Source organism: Apium graveolens, unplaced genomic scaffold, assembly GCF_009905375.1.
Source record: "Apium graveolens cultivar Ventura unplaced genomic scaffold, ASM990537v1 ctg6451, whole genome shotgun sequence".
NCBI classification, from domain to species: Eukaryota; Viridiplantae; Streptophyta; class Magnoliopsida; order Apiales; family Apiaceae; genus Apium; species Apium graveolens.
Window position 1 is genome coordinate 53758 of NW_027419491.1, and position 13205 is coordinate 66962.

Sequence of the window (13205 nt, forward strand, 5' to 3'; positions counted from 1 at the left end):
AGCAAACGTGCCAAATGGACAAGTGAAGGTAGTCTTTTCTTGATCCTCTAGTGCAATACATATCTGATTATACCCCGAATAGCCATCCAGAAGACAGTAATACTCATGGCCGGCCAACCTGTCAAACATCTGATCAATAAATGGAAGAGGGAAGTGATCCTTCCTCGTGGCTTGGAATGCTTTATTACAAGCTTAAATTGGTGTTTTGGACTCAAGTTATTGGTATTTTGATGTGTTTTTGTGTTAATGCATTTCAGGTATCAGTTAAATGAAGAAAAGAACTTTTAAAGGAAATATAATGAAAAGTGATCAGAATTGGAAGCCAAGGCCATTTTCAAGTTGTAGATAATCTCAATAGCTTCGCGTGGGCAGTTGAATCGCCTAATTCTGACGAGTAGAACTCAAGTTATGGCCAAAATAAGATTCATCAGAATATTTTTCCCAGTCAGTAGCTGAGCGCCCGCTCAGGAGAGCTGAGCGGCCGCTCAGGGCGCGGCTGGTCGCTGATTTCGCTGAAAAAGCCTTTTTTGAGTAGAATTTGACGATTTTAAGGGTCCAGGTCCACTAGGGGCGTATATATACTTAAAAAAAAGGGTTTTCATCATCCGGGAAGATTGGGATACCAAGGAGAAGACCTAGAAGCACAGAACAACTCCGAAAAAGAAGATCTTGTTTTCAACTTATGATTCTTTGAATTAGTTGTAACTTTGGATGCTCGTTTTCATTCTTGTTGAACCTAGATCTCGTTTATTCGTACTTTGATTATTATTTAGTTTATTAAGACCTTGTTTATACCATGCTTTCATTGGAACCCATGGTGACGATGAGTTCGATTATGGGCTAATCGTTGTCATGGGATTCTAGCGGATTTACTTATGGATTTCAATAGTTAATTATTTCGATATCTTGGTGTGTGGTGATTGATTGATATCCTAGTATGGTTGTGCTTATTCGTCTTATGTGCGTAGCTAACATATAAGATAGCGTGTTAATCTCTATTGAAACGAAAATGAATATAGAGGTTTAGAACTTGCCATGCTAGCATAGGTTCATGTATGTGTATGCATGATTCGTAGGTAACTCTAACCGTTTTACTTGCCCTATGTAATCAAGATAAATAACTTGTGTTTAAACCGTTATGTTGTCAAATTCTATAGACATATAGGGTCTCAATATAATTGGTGCCTATTCAGCTTCTATCTCTTTTGTGGATGTCTGGTAGAATGGTACTCGTGCAACGAAAGTTGGCGTTTATCAGTTTCGTGTTATCTGATTAGTGTCATCACCATCACATGCTAAGGTTAAAAATAATAAGGCTATTGAATGAAGTATTTAATGAAGTTAGGATCCCATGTTTGTCATATATATTAATTCAACTTCAATTCTCTTAGTTAATGTTATTTAGTATAATCTCTTAGTTTAATAAAAACCCAATTTGTTATTTGTCTTAACATTGAGCGATAACCATACATTGTTGCATAGGTGCATAAATTGAACTTAACCTAAACCAGTCTCTGTGGGAACGAATCTGATTTATATCTTATACTACTTGCGAACGCGTATACTTGCGTGAATATTAGCGCGTGTTTTCGCCCTAACAAGTTTTTGGCGCCGCTGTCGGGGACTCGGTGTTAATTTTTAGTTTATGTGCTTGTCATCAGTGGTCATTAAAGTTCACTAACTCGGATTCTTTTACTTTCACGGTTTATTTGTTTGTGTTTCAGGTACTCATTACAATGGGAGATCCAGCAGCACGAACGAAAGCCTTGATGGATTTTTCTCAACCCAAGATCAATGACATTCAATCTAGCATTGTCCGGCCAGCTATCACAACTAATACCTTTGACATCAAGCCTGACATAATTCAATGGGTACAGACTTCAGTCCAGTTTGGGGGTTCTCCAACGGAAGATCCCAATACACACATTAGGGATTTCATTGAAATATGCGACAGCTTCAAGTTCAACGGTGTTTCTGAAGATGCTGTGAAGCTGAGACTGTTCCCATTCTCTCTGAAGGACAAGGCTAAGAGCTGGTTACACTCTCTACCAGCTGGTTCGATTACTACTTGGGAAGATCTTGCTCAGAAGTTTCTTACTAAATTCTTCCCTATGGCGAAGACAGCTACACTCAGGAATGCTGTTACTCAATTTGCGCAGCAAACGGGAGAATCGCTAAGTGAAGGTTGGGAATGCTACAAGGAGATGCTTAGGAAGTGTCCTCATTATGGAATTCCTGATTGGATGATCATTACTTGTTTTTACAATGGGTTGGGAGCACAGTCCAGACCCATGCTCGATGCAGCATCAGGCGGAGCATTATGGGCAAAGAGCTATAAGGAAGCTTATGATCTAATTGAACTGATGGCTGCTAATGAATATCAGTATCCAACCCAGAGATATCCACAGGGCAAGGTAGCAGGAGTTCTTGAAGTGGATATAGCTACAGCTATCACTGCTCAACTAAAGGCGTTGTCTATGAAGATCGATTCTCTGGCTAACTATGGTGTTAAGCAGATAATTAGTGTTTGTGAGCTGTGTGCAGGTCCGCATGCGACAGAGCAATGCGCTATATCTAGTGACTCAGCTCAGTTTGTGAGCAACTTTCAGAGATCGCAACAACCAGTTCCAGACACTTATCATCCTGACAACTGGAATCATCCTAACTTCAGCTGGAGCAACAATCAGAATGTGATGCAACAGCCATTCCAGCCGTTTGGAAATAAGCTGTTCAACTCTCTTGGTTTTCAGCAACAACTCCAACTTCAACAACAAACTCATGATGCAGGTCTATCTTCGAATGAAAAATCTGAATTAGAGGAGTTGAGACTTATGTGCAAAAACCAGGCTCTTATATGCCAAAGCCAAGTTGTTTCTATCCAGAATCTGGAGAACCAAATAGGGCAAATTGCTAATGCCTTATTGAATCGACCACCAGGAATGCTTCCTAGTGATACAGAAACAAATCCAGGCAAGAGGGAAGTTGAAGAACAGGTGAACGCCATCACCTTAAGGTCTGGAAAGGTCGCAAGCCCCCAAGTTCAGCAAGACGAAGAGCTAAAAAAATCTCAAGATTCAAAAAATGCAGTTGTGGCTGAAGAAGATGTGCAGAAGGAAGTAGAGGTGGAACCAAGGAAGACTACTGTGAAACACACTCCTCCTGAGGGTAATACAGGGGAGAAACAGATTTATCCTCCACCTCCTTTTCCTAAAAGGCTGCAGAAGAAAAAGCTGGATAAGCAGTTTGAGAAGTTTCTGGAGGTGTTCAAGAAACTTCATATCAACATACCTTTCGCTGAAGCTCTTGAACAGATGCCTAGCTATGGGAGGTTTATGAAAGGTATTCTCTCTCGGAAAGTGAAGCTTGATGACTTAGAGACCGTTGCTCTAACGGAGGAATGCAGTGCTGTGCTGCAACAGAAGTTGCCTCCGAAGCTTAAAGATCCTGGAAGCTTCACTATTCCTTGCACCATAGGAAACTTGTCGTTCGACAAGTGTTTATGTGATTTAGGAGCTAGCATCAATCTGATGCCCTTATCTATCTTCAAGAAGCTTGGTCTGCCCGAGACGAAACCAACATACATGTCATTGCAACTAGCTGACCGTTCCATCGCTTATCCACGAGGTATAGTGGAGGATGTCTTGGTCAAGGTGGATAAACTCTTCTTCCCTGCTGACTTTGTAATTCTTGATTTCGAGGAAGATAAGAAGATTCCCATTATCTTGGGAAGACCATTCTTGGCTACAGGCCGAACTATGATCGATGTGCAAAAAGGAGAGCTTACGATGAAGGTTCATGATCAGAAGGTCACTTTCAATGTGTTCATGGAAATAAAATTACCCACAGCTAAAGAGGAGTGCTTTAAAGTAGAGCAAATTCAGGTTTTGAATGCACCTCTGTGGAAGAGGAAGTTGGATGTGCCATTCGATTCTCTTGGGTTAGCAGAGCTGAAAATTTCTCAGGATCGTCTCGAGTCATCTATTGAAGACGTTCCTACACTTGAGCTCAACCCACTACCAAATCACTTGAGTTATTCATTCTTAGGTGCACCCCCTGACAAGGGGTTGGGATATATCTTTGATGATGTAGAGGGTAGCCGAACGGATCCTCCAGTACCTATAGAGGGTTCTTCTCATGTGTAGCAGGTAGTTGATAGGACTGGTGTTGGTGACGAGCAGTACAGGCGAGTAATTAGGCGTATGGAGGCCATGCACGATATTCACCATCATTTTGCTGAAGATTTGACACACGCTTTCGGTACTATTTTCTGAGACACTAGTGGCGAGGTTGATTGGCCACCTGATCCTCCATCTAAAGAGGGTGATCTTTCCGACGACTAGGTATGCCTGAAATCCTTATTATTACCTTCAATGAGGACATCAAAAATTTTAAGTTTGGGGGTGATAATGTAAGGATTAGTAGTGTGTGTCCATATAGATTCATATAGATTTATGTTGCATGTTTAGTTGTAGTTCATTCATATTTTTGCATGATTGTTCATTTAGGACATATTTGTTTGTTTTTATATAATTTCATATAGTTACATTTGCATGCATATTTAGCATGATCCCTTAAGATGAACTATGATATTGGATAAGTTGATGTTGATTTGAGTGTGGTGATGAGGAATAGAGGGATGTTTAAGTCTTAATGAATTGATTTGCATGCCAGAAATAAATATTTTCACAAAGTCTTATAGGGTTACTTTTGATCTAGAACATGATCATACTTGTTTGTTGTTGAGATTTAATCACTTGGTTATATTTAAAATTTGTGATATTCTCGTAATGACGTAAAAACACTGATTTTTTTTATCTGGAGAAAAACTTGGATTTCATTGCTAGTTGTTGTAAGGCTAGGTGTCAAATGGCTAGTAGCCGGCTCATATTTTTATGAGTAGTCTAGGGTTGAATGAGATGGAGCGAAACGCACTCATTCAGAAATTGTTGAAAAAAAAGAAAAAAAAAGAAAAAAGAGAAAGAAAAAAAGTATGTGTTTATGCATAATTGATCAAGAGTGAGCTCTTTAATACTCGAGTTATTAAGTTCTAGGGGACTTTGTGCCTAGTGACCTAAGGCTTTTATAGTCTGGGATCCACTAACCTAACGCTCGCTACATGGGTATTATTGTATAAGTCTTTTGGGACCTCATTCATTGCACGATCAAATAAGCATCTTTGCTATGTGTTCAATAATAGTGTGAATCCTTGTATAACTCTAGTAGAAAGGAGGTGTTGTAAGTCATAATGCATTTATTATCTATTCTGTTTATAAACTTTTGATTGTTTCGGTGATAGATAAGTTATGGTTATTGATCTAGTATCGAGAGATATCTGTTAAGCATCCACACACGCACGTTTCTGGTTTGTGAGTTGGTTTGTGGGATTTATTCGAACTCTGTTTCAAGTTATTGCATTCTTAGAGGCATTGGCTTATTCATTTGGTTATGGTTATTCTGAGCGGATTGATTGCATTATCATTTAGTTGCATTCACGTAGTTGCATTCATGCATTAGGTTTGTTTTGTAGTTTTGAGTCTGTTTATGCTTGAGGACAAGCATCGATTCAAGTTTGGGGGTGTGATAAGTGGATTTTATATCCACTTGGAATGCTTTATTACAAGCTTAAATTGGTGTTTTGGACTCAAGTTGTTAGTATTTTGATGTGTTTTTGTGTTAATGCATTTCAGGTATCAGTTAAATGAAGAAAAGAGATTTTAAAGGAAATATGATGAAAAGTAATCAGAATTGGAAGCCAAGGCCATTTTCAAGTTGTAGATAATCTCAATAGCTTCGCGTGGGCAGTTGAATCGCCTAATTCTGACGAGTAGAACTCAAGTTATGGTCAAAATAAGATTCATCAGAATATTTTTCCCAGTCAGTAGCTGAGCGCCCGCTCAGGAGAGCTGAGCGGCCGCTCAGGGCGCGGCTGGTCGCTGATTTCGCTGAAAAAGCCTTTTTTGAGTAGAATTTGACGATTGGGAAGATTGGGATACCAAGGAGAAGACCTAGAAGGGTTTTCATCATATGGGAAGATTGGGATACCAAGGAGAAGACCTAGAAGCACAGAACAACTCCGAAAAAGAAGATCTTGTTTTCAACTTATGATTCTTTGAATTAGTTGTAACTTTGGATGCTCGTTTTCATTCTTGTTGAACCTAGATCTCGTTTATTCGTACTTTGATTATTATTTAGTTTATTAAGACCTTGTTTATACCATGCTTTCATTGGAACCCATGGTGACGATGAGTTCGATTATGGGCTAATCGTTGTCATGGGATTCTAGCGGATTTACTTATGGATTTCAATAGTTAATTGTTTCGATATCTTGGTGTGTGGTGATTGATTGATATCCTAGTATGGTTGTGCTTATTCGTCTTATGTGCGTAGCTAACATATAAGATAGCGTGTTAATCTCTATTGAAACGACAGTGAATATAGAGGTTTAGAACTTGCCATGCTAGCATAGGTTCATGTATGTGTATGCATGATTCGTAGGTAACTCTAACCGTTTTACTTGCCCTATGTAATCAAGATAGATAACTTGTGTTTTTACCGTTATGTTGTTAAATTCTATAAACATATAAAGTCTCAATATAATTGGTGCCTATTCAGCTTCTATCTCTTTTGTGGATGTCTGGTAGAATGGTACTCGTGCAACGAAAGTTGGCGTTTATCAGTTTCGTGTTATCTGATTAGTGTCATCACCATCACATGCTAAGGTTAAAAACAATAAGGCTATTGAATGAAGTATTTAATGAAGTTAGGATCCCATGTTTGTCATATATATTAATTCAACTTCAATTCTCTTAGTTAATGTTATTTAGTATAATCTCTTAGTTTAATAAAAACCCAATTTGTTATTTGTCTTAGCATTGAGCGATAACCATACATTGTTGCATAGGTGCATAAATTGAACTTAACCTAAACCAGTCTCTGTGGGAACGAATCTGATTTATATCTTATACTACTTACGAACGCGTATACTTGCGTGAATATTAGCGCGTGTTTTCGCCCTAACAGTGGCCTTGTTCAACATTCTGTAGTCCATGCATATCCTCCATCCTATGACTGTTCGAGTGGGGATGAGCTCGTTCTTCTCATTTGCTACCATAGTAATACCTCCTTTCTTAGGTACACATTGCACGGGGCTCACCCAAGAACTGTCAGAAATAAGATATATGATTCCTGCATCCAGCCACTTCAGAATTTCTTTCTTCACCGCTTCTTTCATGATAGGATTAAGTCATCACTGTTGCTCAACAGTTGGCTTACTACGTTCCTCTAGCAGAATTTTTTGCATGCAATACGAGGGGCTGATCCCTTTTATGTCAGCTATAGTCCATCCGATAGCCGATTTGAATTCTCTCAAGATCCTCAAGAGCTTGTCCTCCTCACTACCTGAAAGGTCAGATGCAATAATAACATGTAAAGTAGATGCATCACCTAAAAAAACATACCTCAAGTGTTCAGGCAATGGTTTAAGCTCCAAGGTAGGTGCTTCCTCAATAGATGGTTTGAGCTTCCCTTCAGCATTTTTGAGGTCAGAAGTACCAAGAGATTCAAATGGCATGTCTAGCTTTCGCCGCCAAGGAGAAGCATTTAGATATTGCAGTTGCTCATTGCCATCCTCATCATCACTGTCAAAGTCCCCCACTAAGGCTTTCTTTAATGCATCAGACATTAGCATAAGATCAAGTTCTGAAGTAACCGCAGAATCAATCAAATCCACCTTTAAGCACTCCTCATCTTCTGTAGGGAATTTCATCGCTTTGAATACATTGAATGTCACATCATGATCCTGCACCCTCATAGTAAGTTCACCTTTCTGCACATCTATCAAGGTACGGCCTGTAGCCAAGAAAGGTCTCCCCAAGATTATGGGAATCTTCTTATCTTCCTCGAAATCCAGAATAACAAAGTCTGCAGGAAAGAAGAGCTTATCCACCTTTACTAGCACATCCTCCACTATGCCTCGAGGGTATGTAATAGAATGATCAGCCAATTGTAGAGACATGTAGGTGGGCTTTGGATCAGGCAAATTCAACTTTTTGAAGATAGACAACGGCATCAGATTGATGCTTGCTCCCAAATCGCACATGCATTTGTCAAAAGACAACTTGCCGATGGTGCAAGGAATGGTGAAGCTACCTGGATCTTTAAGCTTTGGAGGTAATTTTTGTTGCAGCACAGCACTGCACTCTTCTGTTAGAGCAACGGTCTCAAAGTCATCCAGTTTCACCTTCCTTGAAAGAATACTCTTCATAAATTTCGCATAACTAGGCATTTGCTCCAGAGCCTCATCGAAAGGTATGTTGATGTGAAGTTTCTTGAACACCTCCAGAAACTTACCGAACTGCTTATCCAGCCTTTGTTGTTACAATCTCTTAGGGAAAGGTGGTGGAGGATAGAGCTGTTTCTCCCCTGTATTACCCTCAGGCAGAGTGTGTTCAACAGTAGTCTTCCTTGGTTCCGCCGCTTTCTCCTTTTGCTTAGCTTCTTCATCACCAACTTCAGCTTCTCCGTCTTTTGCTTTTTCAACATCAACAACTCTTCCAGACCTTAAGGTAATAGCCTTGACTTGCTCTTTAGTTTCCTTTCTGCCTGGCACTTCAGTATCACTGGGAAGTGTGACAGGTTAACAATTGAGCACTGCATTGGCTATTTGACCGATTTGATTTTCCAAGGTCTTGATAGAAATAACCTGACTTTTGCACAACAACTTGAGTTCCTCGAAATCAGCACTAGAAGGTGGAGCTGCACTTCCTTGTTGAGGATATGATTGCCTTTAAGCATAATGCCTTGGTTGCTGGAATCCAGGTGGATTAAACTATTTACTTACGCCTTGCTGATATGGTTGCTGAATAGCATTCTGATTATTGCTCCAGCTGAAATTTGGATGATTTCTGTTGTTTGGATGATAAGTAGCTGGCACAGGCTGCTGCAGTCGCTAATAATTGTTCACATACTGAACGGATTCATTAACAAGAGAACACTGATCCGTAGCATGAGAACCTGCACAAAGCTCACAGACCATAGCTATCTGATTGACTCCATAGGTGGCTAGAGAATCGACCTTCAAAGACAGCGCTTGGAGCTGCGCTGCAATAACTGTAGCTGCATCAACTTCCAGAATACCTGCTACCTTCCCATGCATCATCCTTTGAGTTGGGTTTTGATGCTCATTTACAGCCATAGTTTCAATAATATTATAAGCCTCAGTATAGCTTTTGGTCCACAAGGCGCCTCCAGCTGCTGCATCGAGCATTGGCCGAGATTGGGCCCCCAATCCATTATAGAAACCAGTGATCACCATCCAGTCAGGCATACCATGATGTGGATACTTCCTCAACATCTCCTTGAAACACTCCCAAGTTTCGCACATGGATTCTGTAGGTTGCTGCGCAAACTGAGTAAGAGCACTCCTTATAGCCGCAGTTTTCGCCATTGGATAGAACTTTACCAGAAACTTTTGCGCAAGATCTTGCCAAGTAGTGATGGACCCCGCTGGTTCAGAATGTAACCAGTCCTTAGCTTTATCCCTCAAAGAGAATGGGAAAAGCCTCAGCTTGATAGCCTTATCAGTCACACCATTATATTTGAAAGTACTACAGATCTCGACAAAATTCCTGATGTGCATGTTGGGGTCTTCAGTCGCAGCACCTCCAAAAGAAACAGAATTCTGCACCATCTGAATAGTGTCCGGCTTGATTACAAAGTTATTGGCCTCAATAGCCCAGTGCATGATGCTAGACTGAATGTCATCAATTTTAGGCCGAGAAAAGTCCATAAGAGCTGGATCTGCCGGAACTATACGATCACCCATAATTACTGGTTCTTTCTGCTCACTCTCATTGTTCGAATCTTCAAATTCTATCTTCTCCGGAATATCAAGAACTGAGTCTATCTCCTCAGCCGTATCTAAAGTCCTCTTGCGAGTACGAGAACTTGTTTGCATAAACGCTCACTAAGGTACCTGAAACACAACCGGAAATAATAAGTAACATGTCTTAATCACTGAGTCCTAATGACCACTGATGGTAAGTACATAAACTAAACAAATACGCTGAGTCCCTGGCAGCGGCGCCAAAAACTTGTTAGGGCGGTAACACACGCTAATAATACACGCAAGTATACGCGTTCGCAAGCAATATAGAATACTTTCTAGTTCATTCCCACAGAGACTCAGACTAATTATGTTCAATTAACATTTACTCACCAATGTATGATTACTTCTCAATGTCAAGACAATAACACATAGATTTGATTAACTAATTATTAACTACCATTAACTATGAGAATTAAACACTTAATTAACAATATTAAACACACATGATATCATAACTTCATTACTACTTCCTTCAATAGTTATTATTATTACCCTTAGCATGTAACAGTGATGATATTAATCGAACGACACGAAACTTATAAAAGCCAACTTTCATTCTACTAATACCATTCTACCAAGCATCCACAATTAAGATAGAAGTTGAATAGGCATCAATTATGTTGAGACCCTATATGTCTACAGAATTTGACAACATAATGATTTAAGCACAAGTTATTCCTTATGATTACACAGGGCAAGTAAAATGGTTAGAGTTACCCACTAATCATGCATACACATACATGAACCTATGCTAGCATGGAAAGTTCTAAACCTCAAGATCCACCGTCGCTTCACAAGAGATTAATACCCTATCTTATATGTTCGCGATGCACATAAGACGAATAAGCACAACCAATACTAGATATCATACAATCATCACACACTAAGGTATTAAACAACTAACTAAAGAATTCCATAGCAAATCCGTTACGACCCCATGATCACGATTAGCCCATGATAGAACTCATCGTCACCATGGGTTCATATGAAAACATGATAATAACACACAAGAATAATTAAATAAACTACTTATATTAAACCAGAGTACGTCACGAGAGTAAATAGGTTCAAAGTAAAGAATCCTAGCATCCACTGTTACAACGAAATAAAGAATCACAAGAAACTATGCTTCCTCTTCGTTGCGATGTGCTAAAACGGTCTTCTTCCTTATCTCCTTGCTCCTCGATTGATACTACGATTCAACACACGTGAAACGTCTCTGAAAACTACTTATATAGAAGTCCCACAAAACCCAGCTATCTCAGAAGTCGGAAGCTCAACAGAATTAGGAGTCTAAAAATAATTATTTAATTTTATGCCCCTGAGCGGCCGCTCAGCAATCCAGAGCGGGCGCTCAGCTTCCTTCGCGGTCGCTCAGCAGAGCTGAGCGGGCGCTCATACCACTTCTGGAAAATACTATGTTTTTGCTCCCGTTCTTTGCTGCAATATGCTCCTAACTTCCCACTTGCAATGCCAAACACATGCCAAGGCTTATTCTTGATGAAATCACTCCACAAATACAAGTAATACCCTGAAATGCACAAACACTAGAAAAACGCATCAAATACACAAAATACTTGATTTCAAGACATCAATTCAAGCTATTATAAGACGTTTTAAGTGGTATAAAATGCCACTTATCAGAAGGTACAGTGGAATTGCATTTTGTTCCAACAGATCAACAACTAGCAAATATCTTTACAAAACCACAATGTGAAGCTACTTTTACAAAATTGGTAAATGAACTTGGAATGGTTTCAGGTTCTTTCTCTAAATCTGCTTAGTTTATGTTCTGATACATCAGACTTTATGATCAGTATTTACATATATTACTATCTTTATGTAATCTGTGCTTAAATTGAAATTTACTAAGTGCTGATTGTTGTCTGATGTGAATTTATAAACTCTGATAGTGATATGAATGTTTCTGTGACTATTCAATCCAATGAGGATAACTGTGCTAGATGCTGACCTAGTAGTCTTTAATATACTAAAGATCCCATGTTTGAAGTAACTGTTTATTTGGAAATCTTTTAATACAGGCAAATTTTGATATTGAGCTTGGTTAGGTTTACTTTGTGTATCTTATTACTAAGTCAAAAAACTAGAATAGTGCTTCTTATCTGTTAAGTTCTGATTTTGGTAAATCTTATGGATGTACTAAGTGCTGATAATCCTCACTTATCAGAAGAAAAAGAAAAGAAAAGAAATAAATATCAGGTGCTCCTTTGAGATCTAGAGAAAAATATATGTGAAAGGGAAGACCCAAGTGCATTGCTGGTATTAAGTAATATGCATTAGAAAAGCAAAATAAAATTTTCTTGGTGACTTTTTACATTCTCTGATTACTGGAGAAATACTCTGATAATAGCATAAATTCTAATAAGCAGTCGTGACTCACTTACACTGAGAAGCCACTGTAAAAAGGAATTTCAAAAGATGCATAAAATAAGCACAAAACAGTTGAGGTGGACTCATGTATGAACTCATTCTATAGTAGACTTCAGACTAATGACAGATTTTAAGCAAAGTTCTTAGTTATGCCTTATTTCTAAGATGTACTGAAGTGAATCAGACTTTACTCTCTGTCTGATATTTAGCTTAATGCACACACTTACACTCCATATGAATGATGAAAATTACTGTGGTGATCAATGTTGTTTTAGATGAACAGTTTAAGTGTCAGTTGCATAAATTCCGAGGACAAGTTTTGATGGAAGTTCTGATGATTAAGTTCTGTTGAAACCAAATCAGTATTTGTGTGAAGAATTACAGAAATAAACATTCACTTTTTGAGTTAAGAAGCCATATTCTAATGACCTTTAAATTCTGATAATAATCAAGTTCTGATGCTTACGTGGCAGTATTTATTTACTTGATTTATTTTTGGTCACTACTTGAACGGTTACATTTTATCAGAATATTGGATTATGTGAGATAAATCAGTCATAATAATTATGGGTTAGTGTTAACGTGTATGTCTTGAAAACCTACACATGCACAGTAATTGTTCATTATTTCCCGTGCCCATTAACTCTGGCCTTAGATCTTTTACTGACAATTATTATTTCACATTGGTCTAGGGAGACGAGGTATCATTATTTTTACTTGTAATTATTAAATACTCCTTGCGTCTCTTGGTATTCTATTGGCTATTTAAACCAACTATTCATTCCAGCCAATACATCTTCCATTTTCTCACAAATTCACTCTTTTTACATACTCATAAAAAACATGGTTCGTTTCAACTTCCTGAACTATGATACTTTCAATATCGAGTTGAGTTGTGATGATTGGCGACATGAGTGGCATATAACTG

The 13205-nt window shown here is 38.7% G+C and overlaps 1 non-coding gene across 1 annotated transcript; it reads right to left on the reverse strand.

The window, feature by feature from the left end:
- Positions 1 to 2126: 2126 nt before the first annotated feature.
- On the reverse strand, positions 2127 to 2233 carry LOC141703294 (small nucleolar RNA R71). The gene has a single exon (XR_012567433.1). It is a non-coding gene; the product is annotated as a small nucleolar RNA R71 (small nucleolar RNA).
- Between the last annotated feature and the right edge of the window lie 10972 nt (positions 2234 to 13205).